The sequence below is a fragment of the Schistocerca piceifrons genome, chromosome 7, assembly GCF_021461385.2.
Source record: "Schistocerca piceifrons isolate TAMUIC-IGC-003096 chromosome 7, iqSchPice1.1, whole genome shotgun sequence".
Lineage (NCBI taxonomy): Eukaryota > Metazoa > Arthropoda > Insecta > Orthoptera > Acrididae > Schistocerca > Schistocerca piceifrons.
Genome location: NC_060144.1, coordinates 565,358,851 through 565,383,555, shown reverse-complemented (window position 1 = coordinate 565,383,555; position 24,705 = coordinate 565,358,851). Strand labels below are relative to the sequence as shown.

Here is a 24,705-nt window from a genome sequence, read left to right as displayed (position 1 = left end):
GGCAAGACCCAGCGTAAAAATACAAATAATATTTACGAAACAAACCAATTATACATCGACATAAATGCATAAATATATATACAAACAGTAAAGCAATTACAATATATAAAGAGACAGAAATGTCATATCTTGAGGTAACAAAACAAGGAAAAAAATAATAGTACAGTAGATGGAAATAGGAGGATATGCATTTCCGGCGTTACAAGGTTTTTATGTTGGTAACACCACGTAGCGCTCTGTATGAAAACCACTGACCGTGCTGTGTGCAGCCTGTAGCTGGTTGGACTCATTGTTGGAATATTCGATTGTGTAGTGTTGGGCAGTTGGATGTGAACAGCGTGTAGCGTTGTGCAGTTGGAGGTGTGCTGCCAGCAGTGGTCTATGTGGAGGGAGAGATGCCAGAGTTTTGAGAGGTTACTATAAGCGGACTATCTGGATGTGTGTCTGCCAGAAAAAGGAAATTTGTAAAGATGGATGTCACGAATTGATATATATATATATATATATATGTATATATGATGACTTTTGAACACTATTAAGGTAAACACATTGTTATTTATCAATTTGTTAACTATCCCTATCAGTAGTTAGTGCCCTCAGTAGTTAGAATCTTTTATTTAGCTGGTAGTATTGGCGCTCGCTGTATTGCAGTAGTTCGAGAACTCCGTCTTCAGGCCACGAGTGGCCTACCGGGACCATCCGACAGCCGTGTCATCCTCAGTGGAGGATGCGGATAGGAGGTGTGTGTGGTCAGCACACCGCTCTCCTGGTCGTTATGATGGTCTTCTTTGACCGGAGCCGCTACTATTCGGTCGAGTAACTCCTCAATTGGCGTCACGAGGCTGAGTGCACCCCGAAAAATGGCAACAGCGCATGGCGGCCCGGATGGTCACCCGTCCAAGTGCCGACCACGCCCGACAGCGCTTAACTTCGGTGATCTCACGGGAACCGGAGTATCCACTGCGGCAAGGCCGTTGCCTTAGTAGATCGAGTAACGAAGATTTTTGTGAGGTAAGTGATTCATGAAAGGAATTGGTTATTCTTAGTCATGGCCATTCTTTTGTAGGGATTTTTGAAAGTCCGACTGCGTTGCCCTAAAAATATTGTGTGTCAGTTTAGTGACGTTCAGAATAGGTAAAGAGAAAACTCTTTGAGTGTATTTAGTTTTGCTCAGCTGTTTCAAAATCAAATAACATAGAAGTTTACCTGCACAGTCATTCATAATTTTTCTAAGGGGATGTTTCAAGTGTTACTCTCTGATGGTTCCTTAGGGAGCCAGGATCCAAAAGGAGGCAGCAGCATATTGTGCAGATATCGACAAGCTCGACTTGTTTACAGACCTGTGGTGCTGACGTAACAGGGGTATGCCGCTGTGCCTAAGCCACGGTAAGGTCCGCGCATGCAGTTCCTTCCACTGATATGGCAGTCACTATTGGCTGCAGAATCGCATGGGGCCCACTGCTCTGGCTGATGGATGTTCAAGGAGCCGTGTGCCAACTTACTGTAGAATGAAGTTAATCCCATGTCAAACGGAGCAAGTTCCTCCGCGAGGTTACTAGTTGGCCCACAAGCCTGTTGGCTCCCGAAACCTTGCCTGCGGGTAGTGTGGCCAGCTTGCCGGCGGCCTCCATTTCTGGCCCATCGAATTGTAGTCATACTTTGACTGCTACAGTGCGTTTAGTCGTTTCTGTTAAATAACCGAGCTGGATTACCTCAGGTATCACCAAACAAGATCCCCAGCTGCATACTGAACGTCTCGAATCCCTAGTGTCAACAAATGTAAGTAAAACGTATCGAACAGTGTTTTTTACAAAGAGAGCAGACCCCAGTTTCCGTACTGCAGTTATTTATCGACAACAACACATCGAGAATTCGTAGTTCCTGTCAAGGCAGCGAGCACAAATACCTAGCGTTGTCGTAAGTTGCTTTAAGCTGATCATCCAGATTAGTTGACAAGTTCTGTGTAAGTAGGCTGTTTATGTTTTCTTTATGTAAGTAGGCTGTTTAGGTTTTTTTATTGGTAACGCCACCTCTGTATGAAAATCACTGGCTGTGCTGTGTGCAGTCTGTGGCTGCTTTGCATTGTTGTAATACTCGCCATTGTAGTGTTAGGCAGCTGGCTGTGAACAGCGCGTAGCGTTGCGCAGTTGGAGGTGAGCCGCCAGCAGTGGTGGATGTGGGGAGAGAGATGGCGGAGTTTTGAAATTTGTCATGAACTGCTATATTTATATATGATGATATCAAGGTAAATACATTGTTTGTTCTCTATTAATATCTTTCATTTGCTAACTATCCCTATCAGTAGTTAGTGCCTTCCGTAGTTAGAATCTTTTATTTAGCTGGCAGTAGTGGCACTCGCTGTATTGCAGTAGCTTGAGCAGCGAAGATTTTTGTGAGGTAAGTGATTTGTGAAAGGTATAGTTTAATGTTAGTCAGGGCCATTCTTTTGTAGGGAATTTTGAAAGTCAGATTGCGTTGCGCTAACAAAATATTGTGTGTCAGTTTAAGCACAGTCGTGTATAAATTGTTCAAAGGGGACGTTTCATATGTCGACCCTTAGCCGAGGATACCTCACTGGAATCTTCTGATTTTTTGTTGTAGTTTGTGTAATTAGTGTAGATTTTGTTTATTGCTAGCGCGTAATTGTAGAGAAAATCTCCTTTGTAGTTGCAGTCTTTCATTGTTGTACAGTAAAACAGTTGTGGCATGCATGTAGATTTGCACCAAGTATTTCGCAGCTGCAATTAACTAGATATTATATTCAGTGTTATGTTAATGTGTTCTCTTATTTTTGCTCTTCAAATTGTGCTTTTCTGTGTTGTCGTGTGAAATATTGTGACAATAATGGCGTGTGAAAAACGTAATACTAGGCTCCAAAGTAAACTGAGAAATGACAGTGAAAATGAAAGCAGTGTGTTAGCGCCACCGAGTAATGAATTAACTGATGTTCAAAGTAGTAATTTGGTAATTGTGCATAGGGAAATGGAGCGGGCTGCAAACAATGGTATAGACAGTGAAACAGGTAGTGAACAGGGAAGCATTATCGATCGATCGGTCGGCAACAGCTCGCCTCAGGAATCCGAAATGACAGGACACAATTTCGCAAATACTGTAGATTCAGGTTTTGGGTTATCACCGTTTTCTCAAATAAGTCAAGACGCATTTTCTGCTTGTCAAAATGTGAATGTTGCCGGTGCAAATGCACTGCTGAAAAGCGTAGAGAAACAGATTCCAGACACTAATACATTATTATTGCAATTAATGCAACAAATGGAACAAAATCAGAGACAAATGGGACAAAATCTTAAAAAGTTAGACACAGTGGAACAAAATCTCAAAACGTTAGACACAGTGGAACAAAATCTCAAAAAGTTAGACACAGTGGAACAAAATCTCAAAAAGTTAGACATAACGGAACAAAATCTTCAAAAGTTAGACACTACACTTGAACAAACACGTGAAGATTTAACCACTGAGTTACATAACATCGAATTGAAATGTCAAAAGGTCTGTAATGACGTAAAAACACAAATTTGTGAGCATTTCCAACCTATTTTTTCGCTTCATGAAAATGTATTACAGAATCACGAAGCAGCCATAAAAGAACTGCAAACTATTGTTCATGAAAATCATGAGACCTTGCAAGCTAAAATTGACTCAGTTGCATCTACCGATTCGGTTACGCAACTTGCAAGAACTCAGGAAAACTTAAAGGACACAGTAGATACCCTGAAAATTGGTTCAGAAAGACACATGGAGGAAATAAGTACACTATCGGAGAAAGTAGCCGAACTTTCGGATCAGGTCACTAACTTATCTACAAAGGTAGATGATGATCTGAATGACACAAGACCCGTAGCCTTCACTGACACAGAAGAGTATGAACAAATAAGAAAATTCAAACAAAATCAAAATCAAATCAATACACAGAACAAAAGAGAAATCCGGGAAGTACAAGATCAGTTGACGCAGGTAATACAAGAATTACGTATTTCAGAGGACACTCGCGCTCCAATACGGGAAGAGGGACATAGAAATACGGAACAACCACAAAATAATAACACCGGACACTTCGGAAATTATGAAAGAAATTGGCAAGGCGCATTGGATTTTGAGATGGAATGGCCGACACGACCTAACAATGACCGATATGCGACTCGCCGACATGATGATTTTGACTATAAGCTGTTCATTACTACACGTAAATTCAAAACGTTTAAGAATTCTGGCAACGACATTCATCCACAAGCGTGGCTCCATCAATTCTCTCATTGTTTTCCTCCCAACTGGTCATTAGAGCACAGATTAGAATTTATGTGTGGCTACTTAGAGAATGAACCAGCTGTAAGAATGCGGTCGGTCATTCACGATTGCCACAGTGAAGGAGAGGTTTACCATGCCTTCCTCTCAGCATATTGGTCTCAAGCCACACAAGACCGAGTAAAACATAGCATCATAATGATGAAACGTTTCGAACAATCTGAATTTTCCAGTCTTATGAAATATTTTGAAGACATGTTGCACAAGAATCAGTACCTGTCAAACCCATACAGCCCCTCAGAACTTATCTGCATTTGCTTAATCAAATTGCCTGAACATTTACGACACATTATTTTGGCAGGACGTTGCAAAGACGACATTGAAGCTTTTCAGGGACTGTTACAAGAATTGGAAATTGACACTGACAATCGCGGAATGCGGAAACAGGAACACAACAATTACAGGTCACATCCGTCACAATTCCTCGATAATAAATGGACGCGACAAGGCTATTCTCACAACACAAATCGTGACCAAAACAGACACCACCCGTATGACAACCGTTGGCAGAGTAGTAATAATTACAGGGAAAGATCACCTCTCCGCGGTAATGACTATCACAGAGACAATCAGAGAAACAGACAACATGGGAACCAAAACAATTATTACCAAAGGAGACAGAATAATTGCAGGCGCAACAGTTCAGCCCGCAGTTATGACTCAGGGAGAAATTCTCCACCACGTGACCGACAAGAAAGAAACTGTGGAATCTACCAACATGACGACAGACGAGATAATCATAACGACAGGCCTGAATTTCATCGGAACTGGCGGGATTCAAACAGAGCAGGGCACTTTCGACAACGTGAATTTGTAGAAGTTAGGTCTCCTAATCCCAATAACAACGCGCGCCAACAAAGAGACAGACACTGACTCGCGCCGCAGGCAACCACGTGCGCCGGCTGGCTCAGAGAAAAATAACATAGAAGCTAACCTTGAGAAAAATTCCAGTATTCTTTACCGACGTATGCTGTATGATAATTGCATTCAAGCTGTAACTCTGAGTACTTTGAAGAGTAAAAGATTGTACCACATTTCAAATGTAAAGCCGTTTATTGAAAGATAATCTGCCTTTTAACTTTGTCTTTCCCACAAAATTTTTCGCTTCACATTACTAATATGATTTGTCAGACTTAGAATCTGTTTGCGGTGTTTCTGTTTCATATCTGCACAGTTTTTCTGTATTATTCTGCAAAGTAAAACATGTTTTAGTAGTAACTTTTGTGGTATAGCTACAATGAGACAGCCTCTTTCGTAGCACAACAATACGTTACTGTACAGTACTTTCTTCATCACGCCAATAAGCATAATAACTACGATATCTATACGCAAAGACTTTCACTTTTGTTTATCATGAGGTAAGTACATTGACTTCTGCAGAACTTAGCTTTCGGAGGACGATAACTACGACACTTCCACACAGATTATCTTACAGCAAGATGCATATTTAGCGCTACAGGACACGTATTTGACTGATTAACTTTGTACTTAAAACATTTATTTTTAAAGATTTTTGAATTACAAAGAAAGTTTTCCGTGATACATTTCATTCCATTGCTGTAATCTGTAACACCTGAGGGTATAATTACATTAATCCTCAGGGGGGTACACGCTTACTTTGTGTATCATGTGTTTGGCAAGCACAAGGAGCCCTAGCTAATATGGTATTTGCTTATACAACTTTACACATCGGTACCATATTTCTGTAACACACAAATTACACAGCTATCTGATCATTTAACTGAGAGATAAACATTTTTTTTTACTACATCAGTGACAGATGTTTACGTAATTACACAGTTGGACAACTTCACACTTATGAAATTGTATTTTGTCTGTACTTTGTGAAATGCTCATATTTTTTCGGAATCCTCAGGGGGGTACACGCTTACTTTGTGCACCATGTGTGTGGCAACCACAAGGAACCCTAGCTATTATGGTATTTGCTTATACAACTTTACACATCGGTACCATATTTCTCTAACACACAAATTACACAGCTATCTGATCATGTAACTTTTTTATTACATCAGTGACATATGTTTACGCAATTACAGAGTTGGATTACTTCACACTTACGAAATTGTATTTTGTCTGTACTGTGTGATCTGTTCATATTTTTTCGGAACCATTGTGATACTATGAGAGCTTTGAATGATGTATTTGGTAAGGGAGCATGATTTTAAAGTACGTTTGAGGTAGATGACACTATTGAAATGATCAGAGAATTTTTTTTAGGTTTTGAAATTATTGCAGAAAGCTACGACGTTTTTGAGATTTGACTGAGGTGTTATGATGTTATTATTACGACGACGATGTGTACTATGCTGTTGAGATATGTTTATGATCAATAAGATGATGCTACCGTATATGAGGAATAAGAAGTATGTTGGAAACCAAGAATCGTACTTTAAGAGTTATGAAATGTGCGTAAATGCGTGACTGTATCACAATAATGACGAATATTTTATTTGGACACTTATATTTATAGGATTTTCTTTCTACAGATTTGCAACGCTAATTCTTGACCTGTGAAATATTTTTATGTGAGACTGTCACTGTAGCGGAAACTGCTGTTGTAAATATTTCCGTAAGAAAGTTAAGTGACCACCTGCACGTAATGCGTCGTGGGCACCCAGCTGTGTTGGACGCCTGGAGAGAGGGCCATTGGCGCGTGCCTTTCAGAGCACAGGAAGGAAAAAAAAAAGGGAGGCCATTATCCTGGCCATTGTCATTCCTTTAGAGAAAGCATCGCAAATCCGACACGCTAATTACTTGGAAACATATCGTACTTTCTGATATTTACTGAAATGCCTAATGAAATGACAAGAAATAGTTTGTCTACACACCTTACTATGACTACTGTCTTTCTAGATGAGAGATTTTTTTACTACTTATGAAATGCCACATGACTATTGAACGATGTTCTTACGCTTTGCTTTGTACATAGTTGCTTATTTCATTTGATATCTAGTTTCTAGCTGCACTGCAGCATTGGTTAAAATAAAATTTTATAGATGTACTAATACAAATATTTTCTGTCTACAGATCGAGTATATAATAATTTTTTTCAAAAAATGAGGGAGCACAAAGCGACATTTACCTTCACAGGAACTGCATTCATAATTTTCTTTTCAAGTACTTGGTAATTTCTTTTGTAGAACAAATTGTGATGCATCACTCTAGTGTTAAGATGTGACATAGGTATTAGACATGGCCATTTTAGTGTAATATTTTTTTCTGCTTGAGTTATGTCATGTTTAGATATCTGCTGTTTGCCAGGCATAGTGGTACTGAACTTTAATTTGTGTTACTCTGCTAAGCCAGATTTATTTTTTTTTGCTGCGCATTGCCTCATATTAGTTGTAATGTTGAATTGCTTGGTAATTTAGATTTACTGTAGCTTGCTTTACGATTTTCCATCTTTTTATTGCTTTTTATATTAATTGTTTTATGTGCTGCTGCATTGCCTCGTCCCTTAGTTTAGTACCTGAGCTCAGTAGATTTAAGTTAGCTTAAGAGGGGGTAGCCTCTAAGAGAATGAGTTGCGATGAATTGGAAGAAATGCATTGAGAAGTTATACGAAAAAAGTACAGAAAACAGGTTTAGGTAGGATTTTCTTGGAAATAAATATTGAGGTAAGAAATGTGTGAACATATAAATACAGAAAGCATGCTTAGATAGAATTTTTTTGGTGGAAACAAAGGATGAAATAAGAGGAAAGATATATGAAGTTTTGGGTTGGACTGCAGTACCACATGTTACACTGAAAACGAACCCTGTCCTTTCCTATTGGTGTTATCCCACTATGTGTTTGTGTACCCTTGTGTATTTGTTTTCTTCCTGTCTCTGTGTAGTTTCATAGAATTTTTTCTTCTTTTAATATTAAGCTACATTCACTATGATGAGGAATGCTGTTATCCTAGAATATAATTGGCATTAATAATATGTTATTTACTTTGTAAAGATGTTAGACATTATTAATTCTGTTCTGTTCAATGCTCATGTGTGAAGTTGATGTTTCAAAAGTTATTGTGATCCTTTATGTATGTACTCATGTCATAATTCCACTGATGTATATGTTTATTTCTATTCTTTTGTAAAGCCTGTGTTACTACAAATGTTATCTGTATTGTTATGTTCTTTAATGATGTATTTTGTACCTTTGTAATTGTATTTTCATGTTGTAAATTTATAATTGTACAGACACCAGTTCTTCAAATTAAGTTACATTTCACTGCACACGTTTCTGTTGGTCATAGTATATGGACAATATGTGAGAAGTAGGGACTGTTAGTGTTTGCACGTGTGTTAATAATTCAGCAAGGGACTGGATAACAGCATTGCTGGTTCTAAGGACAATTCCAAACACTTTGTGAGTGCACAAGTGGTGGTTTATGGACTTGCTATATTCTCTGCAAGACTCTTCGATGGTGATTGTGCACCTGCACAGTCGCAACAGATGGCTGCTGGCCATTTCTACAAGGACTACAGTGGGTCTACACCTTTGCTGACTCACCAGTACCATTATTTCTACAAGGCCTGCAGTGGGTCTGCACCTCTGGTGGCCCATCAATACCGTAATCTCTACCAGGACTACAGTGGGTCTGTTCTGTGATGACCTACCTACCAATATTCTTCAAAACGTCGAATGACTCTGCTGTGGGTTTGTTATGTTGTGGCCCATTACCTGTCTGCATGTCAAGAGTCAGCACTGTCTTTCCGTTGGAAGGACAACACTACTTCTTCAAGACTGCATGGAAATCCACTACTTCCGTGTGCATTTTTTTTTACTGCTCAGACTTTGAGAAAAACACTGCAATTTTACTGTGACGAATGATGAGGACTGTCTTTATGGACTGTGAGAAATTTTTAGCTTTTGACCAACATTGTATCAATAAGTGTGTGCATTTGATTTCTTTGTTATTGTAATTGTGAAAAATTTTTGTCAAATCTGTATTGGCCAGTGCCCAACACCATTTGTAAAAATTTTTTGTGGGGAGCATGGGGGCTATGTAAGTAGGCTGTTTATGTTTTCTTTATGTAAGTAGGCTGTTTAGGTTTTTTTATTGGTAACGCCACCTCTGTATGAAAATCACTGGCTGTGCTGTGTGCAGTCTGTGGCTGCTTTGCATTGTTGTAATACTCGCCATTGTAGTGTTAGGCAGCTGGCTGTGAACAGCGCGTAGCGTTGCGCAGTTGGAGGTGAGCCGCCAGCAGTGGTGGATGTGGGGAGAGAGATGGCGGAGTTTTGAAATTTGTCATGAACTGCTATATTTATATATGATGATATCAAGGTAAATACATTGTTTGTTCTCTATTAATATCTTTCATTTGCTAACTATCCCTATCAGTAGTTAGTGCCTTCCGTAGTTAGAATCTTTTATTTAGCTGGCAGTAGTGGCGCTCGCTGTATTGCAGTAGCTTGAGCAGCGAAGATTTTTGTGAGGTAAGTGATTTGTGAAAGGTATAGTTTAATGTTAGTCAGGGCCATTCTTTTGTAGGGAAGTTTGAAAGTCAGATTGCGTTGCGCTAACAAAATATTGTGTGTCAGTCTAAGCACAGTCATGTATAAATGATCAAAAGGGGACGTTTCATCTGGAAAACGAAATTTAAAAGAAATAACAACAGAACTTGATTGAAAGACGGGAACGGTTGATATGAGACATTCTGAGGCATCTGAGAATTGCCAGTTTGGTGATGGAAAAAAGTTTGGTGAGTAACAATTGTGCGCAGAGACCAAGACTTGAATACAATAAGCAAGTTCAAATGGATGTAAGTTCCAGTTCATATGAAGAGATGAAGAGGCGTGCACGTCATAGACTATCATGAGAGGTGCATCAAACCAGTCTTCAGACTAAAGACCACAACAACAACAGCCAGAACAAGCCATTCATTAGTACAAAAACCATTCTTCTCTGGCAGCAAGATTTTTCTGAGATCGCATTAAATGTTTTTCTCCTGCAACATTTCCCATTGCAACCCCTTAGGAAGCTCTCATTTACTAACGAGACAGAAACACAACATGTTACGAGATATCTGTGCAGTAATATTAATCTCCTTTTGTCGAGGACTTTTTACTAAAGGAAATTATTCTGCAAAATGTAAATGCCTTAGGAGGCAAGCAGTGAACAGTATCTTTCAGGACGACGTACTATCGCCAAAACACAAAGCATTCACGATGTTATGCTCGATAGCTAACAGCACGTTCATGCATATTTCAACTAAAGTATAACTTCAGTAAAATAGTTCGTCTTGATCGCAAAAGAATGTGTTTTACTTGTAATGACCTGTTTAAGTCTTGAAACACCACCAAAGACCATCCACACACTGTAGGGAATCACCATAGGTGATCCGTGTAGACGCTGAGCAGTGCAGTAGTGTATGCACGAAGGCACAGTCGTCAGTTACCGAACTGTGGCACAACTTGATGACCAAGTGTGCTCTGCGGCAAGTGGGTACAACAAACGAACCACGGCAAAATGTATCGTAACGTGTAATCAACACTAATAGTGTCAATATCTTTATGTTCTTGACGAAATTTGTTCAGTGCTATGCGAATGCTGACGAAGTTGTGTTGTGTTCTGCAAATGCTAACGAACCAGAGTGTATCTCATGCGAATGCTGAAGAACATCTACATCTACATGGTTACTCTGCAATTAACACTTAAGTGCCTGGCAGACAGTTCATCGAACGATTTTCATACCACTTCTCTACCATTCCACTCTCGAATGGCGAGTGGGAAAAAGGAACACCTAAATCTTTCGGTTCGAGCTCTAATTTCTATTATTTTATTGTGATGATCATTTCTTCCTACGTAGGTGGGTGTCAACAAAATATTTACGCATTCGGAAGAGAAAGTTGGTGATTGAAATTTCGTAAATAGATCTCGCTGCAAAGAAAACCGCCTTTGTTTCAGTGGTTGCCACCCCAAACCGCGTATCGTATAAGTGACTCTCTCACGCCTATTGCGCGATAATACGAAACGAGCCGCCCTTCTTTGCACTTTTTCGATGTCCTCCGTCAATCCTACCTGGTAAGGATCCCATATCGCGCAGCAATATTCCAGCAGAGGACGGACAAGTGTAATGTGAGGTGTCTCTTTAGAGTTTGTCACATCTTCTAAGTGTTCTGCCAACAAAGCGCAGTCTTTGTTTCGCTTTCCCCACAACATTATCTATGTGGTGTTTCCAAATTAAGTTGCTCGTAATTGTAATTCCTAGGTATTTAGTCAAATTGACTGTCCTCAGATTTGTGCGATTTATCGTATACCCAAAATTTATCGGATTTCTTTTAGTGCCCATGTGGATGATCTCGCACTTTTCTTTGTTTAGTGCCAATTGCCACTTTTCGCGCCCTATGGAAATTCTCTCTAGATCATTTTGTAATTGGAATTGATCGTCTGATGCGTGCTGAAGAAGCGGTGTGTGTGTCTTCTGCGAATGCTGACAAAGCTGTGTGCCTCTTCTACAAACATCAACAAAGCTGTATGGGTTCTGAGAATGCTGACAAAGGTTTGGGTGTTCTGCAATTGATGACAGTTATGTGTGTCTTCTGTAAATGCTGTCAAAGCTGTGTGTGTCTTCTAAGAATGCTGACAGTGATGCTTGGATTCTGCAGATGCTGAGAGAGGTGTCTCGCAAGTGCTGACAAAGATGTGTGTCATCTGCAAATGCTGACAAAGCAGTGTGCATGTTTGATAAATGCTGACAATGTTGTGTGAGTTCTGTGAATCCGGACAAAACTGTCTGAGTTCCGTGATGCTGCCACTGATGTGTGTCTTCTCCGAATGCTGACAAAGCTGCGTGGTTTCTGTGAACGCTGGCAAAGGTGTGTGAGTTCTGCAAACGCTGACAAAACTGTGTGGACTCTACGAATGGTGCTGAATCATCCCTGAGCCGTGTGTGGCTCGTGTTCCCGCTATAATGTATTTCACACCCTGTTTTTAACGTACTTCCGCCTCACTACGGTAATTTAAACTACTACTGTCACTGAGTTTCTGCTTTGCCTGACCGTGAGCGGCGTTAGCGGCTCGTATCGATTCATGTCCTCTCTTAGTATCTTTTCTCGACTGCTATTACTTCCCAGTTTTTGTCTGTCGTAAGCCAGTGGAGTTCGGGTTGCTAGTTCGGGTCTGCCAGTTAGTTGGAACGTGTCTGGAGCGCAGACTGGACCTGCCAGTAGGGGAGTTGTAATGCGGCACTAGAGCAGTCGGGTTGGAGCAGCAGTGAGGTCTGCGTCGACATGGCTCGCCCGGCTATTGCCGCCACGCATCACTTGAGCCGGGCCGCGGTCTTGGTGGATCGTCGGTCGGTCGTCCTACTGGACGACGCTTTTGGCTCGCCGATCGTTCATGAGTCGGCTGTGTGTGTGTGTGTGTGTGTGTGTGTGTGTGTGTGTGTGTGTGTGTGTGTGCGCGCGCGCATCGACTCCCGATTTGTCTTCGTGTGTGCTTCGTAACTGTTGTGTATAGTTCAAGTCTTCGTGAAAGTGTTTGCCAGGTTGAGTGTGTACTTGGCGTTACTTCCACTGACGACGATTTTAGATGTTGTCGGCATTCTGAGACCAGTCGGTCGGTTGCTGCGGACGAGGGAAGTTATCTCCGCGATGTGCAGTCGGCTGGGGCTGCTGGCAGCCCCTGCACAGTGTCGGAGTGTGCGTGGAGCTGTCCGATCGCTTCGAGCTTCGTGGCTCACCGACCCAGGACGTCAAAGGTGAGTAGTGGTTTCAACTACCCAAGCAACGTCCATTCATGTTGTGGTGGTTCGTTTCGGTGGTTTGCTATTGGGAAGATTTTCCTGTGAGCAACACCGAGTGTTTCTACTGCTGAAATTTAGCCGCCATGCGGTGCAATTAACTATTTTGGTTGACTACAATTCGAGTGCACCAATGGAATTTTCTGCGTTGTGACCGTTAGTGTTCCGGTTACCTGCCCCGGGCACTGACGTAAATTCAGGCAGCGTCCTTTCCTCACCTGTTGTCGCTGTCCATCATAGTGCGTAATTTTGACACCTAATACATACTCCATTGTGGGTTATCACGTTTGTACCCTTTTCTGTTCTCATGTACTGATTTATGGGAAGCAAGTCGTTGTGTCGGTCGGTCTGTGGCTGTGCCCTGGTTGGGTTGACGGATTAATTGTAGTTGGGCTCACCACCTGTCTCGCTAAGTGGATGAGAGCAGACCGACCTCCCTGGAGGCTTCTGAGTGCCACAGGTGTTTAATTATCTGTTTTCAGCTGCTTAAAATTTCAGACTTATGGTTATTTTCCTTTTGTCTTAAAAATTTTGCAAATTAATTCTTAAATTTATCTTTCAAGCTTAAACATTAGGGCCTCCTGCCTTTAAAAGTTTATGGTAATATATTTCAAAATTTTGAAACTTAATTGTGGTCTACAGCCATTGGTATTGAACCTTGCATATGTTTGTCCTATCTACCTTGCGGTGATTTTTTAAAACTGTTTTAATGCTATTTTTATTGCATTGTTATCTTATTGATTTGTTAAGGTTTCTTGTTTGGAGCCCTTCAGCAGTGAAAGAGTTGCATTCGGTAAAGATCCGGCTATGTGCCGCTTTGGTTGTAAAAGTGTTAGTAAATTACAATAAATTACATTTAGAAGGTAAAATTGACCCCAACCTATTTGGCCCTTTCCACAATCCTAATTACCTGTTCTGCCCAGCAGGTTTAGCGGGCGTCTAAATCCCGCCACTGCTTCCATCGTTGCTGCCCAGCCGCTGTATGTAGGCGACCAAAAGGTCAAATGTCAGTATATATGTAAAGTCGTATTTGCATTCCAAATGCTGATTTAAATTACGTACAGGAAGAAAGTTAGGTAATAAGACGTGACGAAATGTGTGTAATATTGTTTGTGGGTGCGCGTGTCTATTGACGTATGGATGTGTACTTGCCTATGTGTATGTGAAAAGTTCAAATGGCTCTAAGCACTATGGGACTTAACACTGAGGTCATCAGTCCCCTAGAACTTAGAACTACTTAAACCTAACTAACATCAGCACATCACACACATCCATGCCCGAGGCAGGATTCGAACCTGCGACCGTAGCAGCAGCTTGGTTCGGGACTGAAGCGCCTAGAACCGCTCGGTCACAGCGGCCGGCCTATGTGAAAGGGTTGCTATGTTTCTTAACATGACAGTGTAATAGTCTTCTGAGAGACGTGATCCGTGGTGTGACAGAGAGCCTTGCGACCGTCTCGTGAATGTAATGTGCCTCTACTGGAGGTTTAGCTTCACTGTATGTAGGTATAGTTGATACCCTACCTACGCGTTTGTGTGTTTAAAGCCTTGAAGTTTTGTAAGATGTATCTGATGTTCACATGTTTGTCAAGTGTGGCACACTTACCGAAAGTTGTAAAATAATGGTTGAAGATGTCAGTATTGCGATTTTTATTTTTATTTTTCGAATGCAGGACATAAATAATTACAAAAACTAATAAGTATTGATTCACGTAACAAATTGCAAAATTAAATATGTACAGTAATATTTATGACACAGATTTAATAATATATACAAACAAGCAGCAGATAAACAAGCAGCAAGATGATTATATTTTTTGACGGGCCCAGTATTCGGTGGTTATAACAGCAGTTTCGCTGGCTGCAGTAAGATCACAGATAGTGCATGCAGCCGGTAGGTTCTTGCAGACTAGCAGATGTACGTCACCACACTGACATATTTCCTCCTCATTACTGAAGCCGCACTTCCTGAGGCTGGCTTTGCACCTTGACACCCCAACTCGCAGCCTGTTCAAAGTCTTCCACGTCACGTATGGCTGGTGTGAACCTTCGGCTATTTCCTCCTTGACCGTTATGTGATTGTCTTCAGCTAGGGAGTCTCGCCAAAGCTCCTCTCTGCGATTTCTGGAAGATGAACGAATTGCCATAGTTTTCTGTAGGAAGCTTTTTCTTGATCTCAGTCTTGGCTGTTGAAGGTCATGTCTGAACAAAGGACGTCTAGGGTCGATTTCTTGTTTTTTCTTCTCCACTTTTGTTGCAGCTTGCCTTCGAATACGTGGCGGTGCTATACCCATAGTTTGGTACAGCTTATTGACAGGATTAGGTCGTAAGCAGCCTGTAACAATGCGTCCTGTCTCGTTCAGGGCTGTGCAGAGTTTTGCCAGACGGGTGCTGAGGGCAGATATTTCTGGGCACCCCAGGTGGTTCCTATAAGTTTGCGGATGACGTTGTTCCGCGCTTTTACTTTGAGGCTCGTTTCTTCACAATGGCAATTGCCGGGATGGTTCCTTAGAAAGGGCACGGCCGACTTCCTTCCCCGTCCTTCCCTAATCCGATGAGACCGATGACCTCGCTATCTGGTCTCCTCCCCCAAACAATCCAACCAACCAACCTTCACAGTGGGCTTTGAATGTGAGGGAACGGTCCATCTTCACCCCAAGGTATTTAGGAGTTTCGCAATAGAGTAGTTGTTCTCCTCTCCAAGTGATGTTCAGTTTCCTTTGGGCTTCCTTATTTCTAAGATGGAATGCACAGACTTGGGTCTTTCCAGGGTTCGATTTCAGTTGGTTTTCATCGTAATACTTGGCCAAATTTTCAAGAGCTGTATTCCGATGACATCTGTCAATTGCTCGATAGCGTGACATACAAAGTACTGATGTACTTACACAGCGTACGAAGTATGACAATGGTATAATTAAATTATAAATAAATAAATAAAATTTGTTAAGAATAACCATCGGTGATCCTCCAACCTGCGAGCTATGAGTGATATGATAGACATAATATGGCGTGATAGACTTTTGGTGTAATAGTTACAAAGAGCAAATCATCGCAAAAGAACTAATTTAGCGAATACTGCGGCAAAACGCAGTCATCAGTTCTCAAAACTGGGACTTCTTGTCTGGAAACAACGTAACAGGGTCAGTTGCTCAAACGGGACAGAAAGGGCGGCGTTTTTCCACATTCGCGATGTGGGAGAAGTGGTCTATTCCAGCTTCTCGCCACAGGTGCTTCGTCTACTTTCCCGAGTTTTACAGATAGAATAATTGGCTAGGAGTGAATAAGATTCGAGCCCTGAGGATTTCGTACAAACTTAATTATGTGGGCACACAGCCAATCTATTACGGGAATCAAGAATCTCGCCATATTTGTCTGTTGTCGACATTGGTACTGGCAAGATATCGGTACCAGGGATTCCAAGAAGTTTGAGAATGTTTCAATTTCAATAATATAAATGTGAAATAAAGTCATGCAAGAGGCAAGCGACGATTATTATAACAATCAGTAGTTCCGCATTCACGCTGAATTGGCCGCAGTGGGAAAAGTCAAACATTAGGCGAGGAAAGCCTTAATTGCTCATATGACTCATTTTGTAAGTTATCCATCACGAGATATGCACGTAGATGAGGCGTTTCGAATTGTACGTGACACAAACATTCTCAGACTGAAACTTCCTGACAGATTAAAACTGTGTGCCCGACCGAGACTCGAACTCGGGACCTTTGCCTTTCGCGGGCAAGAGCTCTACCAACTGAGCTACCGAAGCACGACTCACGCCCGCAACTCACAGCTTTACTTCTGCCAGTACCTCGTCTCCTGCCTTCCAAACTTTACAGAAGCTGTCCTGCGAACCTCAGACTAGTAGCAGAACTACTGATTCTGTTAATTTCAAGTTTGATGTCAGATAACAAATGACAAAGGAGTATATTGCTGTGTGATGTACACTACTGGTCATTAAAATTGCTACACCAAGAAGATGACGTGCTACAGACGCGAAATTTAACCGACAGGAAGAAGATTCTGTGATATGCAAATGATCAACTTTTCAGAGCATTGACACAACGTTGGCGCCGGTGGCGACACCTACAACGTGCTGACATGAGGAAAGTTTCCAACCGATTTCTCATACACAAACAGCAGTTGACCGGCGTTGCCTGGTGAAACGTTGTAGTGATGCCTCGTGTAAGGAGGAGAAATGCGTACCATCACGTTTCCGACTTTGATAAATTTTGGATTGTAGCCTATCACGATTGCTGTTTATCGTATCGCGGCATTGCTGCTCGCGTTGGTCGAGATCCAATGACTGTTACCAGAATATGGAATAGGTGGATTTAGCAAGGTAATAGGGACACCGTGCTGGATCCCAACGGCCTCGTATCACTAGCACTCGAGATGACAGGCATCTTATCCGCATGGCTGTAACGGATCGTGCAGCCACGCCTCGATCCCTGAGTCAACAGATGGGGACGTTTGCAAAACAACAACCATCTGCACGAACAGCTCGACGACGTTTGCAGCAGCATGGACTATCAGCTCGGAGAACAAGGCTGCGGTTACCCCAGTTACCCTTGACGCTGCATCACAGACAGGAGCGCCTCCGATGGTGTACTCAACGACGAACCTGGGTGCACGAATGGCAAAACGTCATTTTTTCGGATGAATCCAGGTTCTGTTTTCAGCATCGTGATGGTCGCATCCGTGTTTGGCGACATCGCGGTGAACGCACATTGGAAGTGTGTATTCGTCATCGCCATATTGGCGTATCACCCGGCGGGATGGTATGGGGTGCCATTGGTTACACGTCTCGGTCACCTCTTGTTCGCATTGATGGCACTTTGAACAGTGGACGTTATATTTTAGATGTGTTACGACCCGTGGCTCTACCCTACATTCGATCCCTGCGAAACCCTACATTTCAACAGGTAATGCAAACCGCATGTTGCAGGTCCTGTATGGGCCTTTCTGGATACAGGAAATGTTCGACTGCTACGCTGGCCAGCACACTCTCCAGATCTCTCACCAATTGGAAACGTCTGGTCAATGGTGGTCGAACAACTGGTTCGTCACAATACGCCAGTCACTACTCTTGATGAACTGTGGTATCGTGTTGAAGCTGCACGGGCAGCTGTACCTGTACACGCCACCCAAGCTCTGTTTGACTCAATGCCCAGGAGTATCAGGGCCGTTATTACGGCCAGAGGTGATGTTCTAGGTACCGATTTCTCAGGATCTATGCACCCAAATTGCGTGAAAATGTAATCACATGTCAGTTTTAGTACAATATATTTGTCCAATGAATACCCGTTTATCATCTGCATTTCTTCTTGGTGTAGCAATTTTAATGGCCAGTAGTGTAATTACATATTAACGGTTTTCAGAGATTGTTTTCCTGTACTTGTACTGTGTAGTCCTTCTTTCCGGCAAATTTCATGATTGTCGGCCAACGGGAAGTATCCTACAGGTTTTGATGAGTGACTGCAAGCATTAAACTATTTGACATAAATAAACGTTTCTTTTAATTGCATTGGCTTAGAAGCTTCATTTTTTTCACCGCGAAGAGACCGCAGACTTTAGTATGCGACCTAAATTTAAACTTGACACGTTTACCCGTTCCAGAGAAAAATGCTTTTTAATAGTCGGATGGACAACAAAATGATCCCATAAGGCTTTCGTTTCTACTTGTTGAGGCACGGAATCCTAAAAACGCAAGTTTATACTACGTTCTTGGTTTTCTATGGACATTTTATGTCCTCCGTCCCCCCCCCCCCTTTCTTCTTCACCGAAATTGTGGTGGAGGTGAGGGATTGACTGCGGCACCACTGGGTGTGACGTCATGGTAGGCAGGAACTCGAGCTAGTGGTCCAAATCCAGTACCAGGCAACTGCTCGCCCACTTCCTTCGGTTGCGTGCCACGTGTGGACAATGGCAACGATCAGAAAAGCATCTTCGTTGCATGGAGTGCTAACCTCGCCAGGGTGACATAATTGGCGACCATTTGGTGATTCATTATCTTGCCGGTTGTGTAATATCGTGTGGAGATTTGGGATGGCAGGTTAGAGTTTAATATCTCGTTTATGCGTGCGTCCTTACGGACAGGGCAGTTAGTGAAGGTGCTGGACCAAACCTCTCTATAAACTCGCTTCAACACGACATCTACGAGCAGAGAGGGCTAGTTAGCCCAGTGGGTTTGAATCGATAAAAGACGCAGCTCTCAGTAAGCACACTGTTATTGGTATTGTAATCACCTATACGCTAACAGATTTATGATTGCCAATAAGATGGGAAAATGAGCTGGTAACACTCTTTAATTTAGCAGAATTAATGAAAGTGCCTTATTGATACTTGTATCATTTCTTGGTATTACAAGAAGCGTAAGCTGTTATGATGATGGCCGAAGTAAGAAGGATATAAAATGTAGACCGGCAGTGGCGAGAAAAGCGCTGCACAAGAAGAGAAATTTGTTAAACAACGAGTATAGATTTAAGTGTCAGGAAGTCCTTTCTGAAGGTATTTGTATGTAGCCATATATGGAAGTGAAACACGGACGATAAACGGTTTAGACTAGAAGAGAATAGAAGCTTTTGAAATGTGGTGTTAGAGAAGAACGCTGAAGATTAGATAGGGTAGATCATGTAACTAATGAGGGGTACTGAATAGAGTTGGGGAGAAGAGAAATTTGTGGTACAATCTGACTAGAAGAAGTGATCGGTTGGTAGGCCACGTTCTGTGACATCAAGGGATCATCGGCTTAACACTGGGGGGGTAAAAATCGTAGAGTGGGGCCAAGAGATGAATACAGCAACCAGATTCGGAAGAATGTAAATTGCAGTAATTACTCGGAGATGAAGAGGCTTACAGAGGACTGAGTAACATGGAGAGCTGCATCAAACTAATCTTTTGTCTGAAGAACACAACAACAACAAGATGTTATTCCTGTGTGTGTGAAAGTCACTACTCATTCCTATTTGTTTTCTTTTTCCCTTTGTACTTTATCAAACAATTGATCGGACCCGAGTCTTAAAGAGATAACCATTGAAAAATGTTAAGTCTAAGAATGAATTTGTGTGTGATAGTAGCAAATTTATTATTTTGCGGTTGAATCGACTGCATACTGCTGGAAGAGTAGCATTTAAGACAAACAAACTGAAGAAAACAATGTATCCTGGCTATTTTGGTATAAAGTGTATTCGGACTAATATCTGCCATTTAGCTTAAATATTTTTTTCTCACTTTTTAAATCACAAAATTTATTTTAATGGGTGTAGTATCACTGATACACTTTCCTCACAACTGCTACTGCATTCGTCTCGTCACTTTGCTAGAACGAAGTACCATTAAATAGTCTCTAGTCGAAATTGCCGCTTTTTGACTGCCAAACAAAAATCATGGTTTTGTGCCAGTTCATGAGCAATCCGTGTGCATTTTTTTCTTTATTGTTATTTGAACACCTTATACAAAAGATGGGCCGGCAGCGGCAATGTTACACCGCTCTTCGGCCACAGATAGTACAAATAGGCACAACGAAGACACAGAAAAACAAAACATAATGGTGGATAAAAAACAGTAGACAGTTGAGTAAAAAACACGGAGCCGTTCACAGGTGTCGTATAATAAAAAATGACGTTCATCACTTGTACACGGACACTGATGACTGAAATGACACACGTGGACGATGGAGCGTAAGTGGTGAAAACACTAAAGCACCAACACGACGGCACACACAAAGAACCGATGGCGATGATCTCTGGCGCGCGAATGTTCATTTGACGTGTACAAGTCCGGGGACCTGCCAAAAGGGGAAAAGGTGGGGGAGGAGGGAGAGGGGAGCGTGTAGATGCCAGTGGCAGAGGAGATGGGAGGTGGAGGAAAGAAGGTATGGGGGGTAGGGGAAGCCTGGGGGGAGGAGGGAGGGAGGAAGGGAGGAGGGAGAGAAGGGAGAGAGGGTGCCCTAAGGATAAAACACAGGGAGGGGATAGGGAGGATCAAAGTTGATAGGAGAGATAGATGGAGGGGATGAGGGCATCATCAGGGAGGGGGAGTTGGTGGAAGCCACCTTGGGCGAGGGTATGGAGAGAGGAGAGATGGAGAGCAGGTGGGACGTGGGAATACAGGTGCGGCAGTGAGTGGGGCTTGGAGAGGATGGGAGAGACAAGCGGGTGAGGGGGAGCAAGTTTACAGGAGGTGTAGAGGATCCATATCCGTTTGACGAAAAGGAGGAGGTGCGGGAACAGAATAAGGTCATATAGGATCCGCGTGGGGGAGGGGATACAGATGCGATAGGCGAGGAGGAGTGCATAAAGTTCTAGGATTTGAAGGGTTTTGTAAAAGGTAGGAGGGTCGGGGTGAGGGTGATAGGACGGCCAAATGGCGATATAGAAGTCGAGGAGACAGAAGGAAGGGGTGGTTTTGCCTACAATGATCGCCTGGGTCTTGGAAGGATTGACCTTGAGCAACCACTGGTTACACCAAGCAGTGAACCGGTCAAGATGGGATTGGAGAAGGTGTCGGGAGCGTTGCAAGGTGGGGCGAGGGCAAGGAAGGCGGTGTCATCAGCATACTGGAGAAGGTGGACGGCGGGGTGGAGGCGGCGGCATGTCCGCCGTATACAGAAGGTAGAGAAGAGGGTGAGGACGAAAACTTGGGGCACATCGGTGTAGGGGTAGAAGGTGTAGGAATCAAATGGTTCAAATGGCTCTGAGCACTATGGGACTCACATCTTAAGTCATAAGTCCCCTAGAACGTAGAACTACTTAAACCTAACTAACCTAAGGACATCACACACACCCATGCCCGAGGCAGGATTCGAACCTGCGACCGTAGCAGTCCCGCGGTTCCGGACTGCAGCGCCAGAACCGCTAGACCACCGCAGACGGCAAGGTGTAGGAATCCGTGTTATGGATGGTGACATAGGAAGGACGGTGGGAAAGGAAGGACCCGATCAGACGGACGTAGTTGATAGGAAGGATGAAGGTTTGGAGCTAGAAGAGGAGTTCCGTGTGTTAACTTTTCCCGATATTTCCAACCAAAAACACATACAATGAGAACGGTACATTCTGATCGTCTCCTAGTTCGTTAAATGCATCAAATGAACGGCGCTTGTGCCCCTTTGCAATGATCACTAACATCATTTCACGGTTTTTTAAACGTTGTATTCAATGGTTAGTAATTATTATAGCCATTCGTTCCTTCTGGGATTATTCTTTGGCATGCGTAGGCTCGATTCTTTTCCGAGGTTGCCACCAGGTGTCAGGACCTGCGCTCTCGTTGCTGCCGGCGGATGCCTCAGCTCAATGAGACGTCTACTTTTGCTGTCGACGGCTCACCATTAACAGACATGCAAGATAATAAGACACAAAGAATTACAAATGTGCAAAATCAGTTCAACATATTTTCAATGGCTGTAACTTCACTTATAGATGCTTACGTTAGATGACACGAGCAAAAGAACTAGATATGCTTTTACTAGGGAAAACGAAAATGGTGAGTTATGAAGGAAGAAGACTCTTTAATGGAACCATCCACGCACTGAGTATTTCAGTGAGATTCTACACTACTGGCCAATAAAATTGCTACACCACAAAGATGACATGCTACAGACGCGTAATTTAACCGACGGGAACAAGATGCTGTGATATGCAAATATTAGCTTTTCAGAGCATTCACATAAGGTTGGCGCCGGTGGCGACATCTAGAACGTGCTGACATGAGGAAAGTTTCCAACCGATTTCTCATACACAAAAAGCAGTTAACCGGCGTTGCCTGGTGAAACGTTGTTGTGGTGCCTCGTGTAAGGAAATGTGTAACATCACGTTTCCGACTTTGGTAAAGGTCGGATTGTAGCCTATCGCGATTTCCGTTTATCGTATCGCGACAGTCCTGCTCGCGTTTGTCGAGATCCAATTGTGGGGCGGCGAATAATTTGTAAAAAATAAATTGCTGTATAAATGCTTGCATGTTGAATCAGTTTCTGGCTTTTAGAATGTTGTTAATGCTGTCTTTCGCCGTTCCCAACACTGGCTCTCTATTTACTTTTTAGCACCCAGAAAGTGATTTAACAAAACGTGGAGCCAGTAATTAGAGATCCTAGTGCCCACTTCATCTGAGAATACCATTATAGCTGCAGCTTATAGCTCTGAGGAATTAGGAGATTGTCCGGGATTTCTAATCAAAAACGGTTTTCCAAAATAGTTGAGTATATTCTGAAATTCACTGATAAAAAACACAAGTATCCCTACAACCTAACTAACAGAGCAGTTCAGAGTCTAATGCGCTGATGCAACAATAAATGTCCGAATTAAATGTTAAAAAGAATGCTCGCCATAATTTGATGAGATTATTTCATCAAACGCCACGCAAAATAATTGGTAGAATGTCTGTTCCGCGACGGAACGTGAAAATACGACAATACGCAAACTGAAGCTAGATAATGAAAATCATTCCAGAATTAACCCTTCACTTGAAATGATTTCATGGTTCCGCGTATCTCTAGTAACTTAATACGGCACCCGAGGGTGTTTGTAGCAGTGATACCGACGCGACGCGACTCCCAACACAGATGGCGTGTTGTTCAGCGTCTGGAGAGAACTGGGGCCTTGCTTCCTCGCGCAACGTTCTTATATATAAAGCCGCGGTGCGGACGGCTAAGGGAACGCCTGATCAAATCGGCTCTCCCGACTAGCCGCTGGGCTAGTAACGCACCACTTCAAGTTACGTAATAATTTATAGCTTCTTTTGCTGATGGTCGATGAAGCTCTTAATTTAAATGTGCATTCAGCACGCAGGTAAGTATTGATAATAAATTTTTGACGTGGCTAAGTTAAATATTTTGGGCGAGAGAATTAATTAAATTACACTGCACGCAGTAGATGAGCTCTGAACTGGCCCTTTTGAGATCCACTATCGCTATAATTTTATAGGTATTCAAAGGAAACTTTTCACATCTTCATAGTCATAGCGGACTTCCAACCTATTTAAATCTAAACATCCTAGCCTTATTTATTAGCCTACTTAATCTATCTTGCTTCCTTCAGTTTTGAGACGAAAACCAGAAAATCATGAATTTCCACTGAAATCTAAATTTGTGAAATCCAAAGTACTGTTTTTATTAAATCATTATGAAAGATGAATCTAAATATAAATTTTGAAGTCTCTAGCTCTTTTCTGTTGCGCCAATGATTTTTTCAGAAAAACATCCAAATTTCGAAAATGGCTGAAGTTATCGAACTGATATTTAACACACATTAATTTAGTATTATTCCTGACATGCTAGAAAAGTTTTAGGTCATTTGCTTGATTTTTAAGGTATTGTGCAACATTTATGACGTCAGAGCTAGTTACAGCAGACTGGCTGGCACACAATGGAAACTGATGTGACTTTACTACAGCGTGAGTAGGCTGCTTCCCTACACAATGACTGTTAGCAGAATATGCAATCGGTGGGTTCAGGAGGGTAATACGGAACGCTGTGCTGGATCCCAACGGCCTTGTATCACTAGCAGTCGAGGTGACAGGCATCTTATCCGCATGGCACGGTGTTGTATCGAAAATCATATCTTTTTTTTGTGCAGCTAGTAGTATACGAGATAATTGCAATTTAAGGAGGTAACCTTTCCACTTACTGTGAAGTTAG

At 42.3% G+C, this 24,705-nt stretch overlaps 1 pseudogene; it reads right to left on the bottom strand.

The window, feature by feature from the left end:
• Nucleotides 1-861: 861 nt before the first annotated feature.
• Nucleotides 862-979, bottom strand: LOC124709233 (annotated as a pseudogene).
• Between the last annotated feature and the right edge of the window lie 23,726 nt (nucleotides 980-24,705).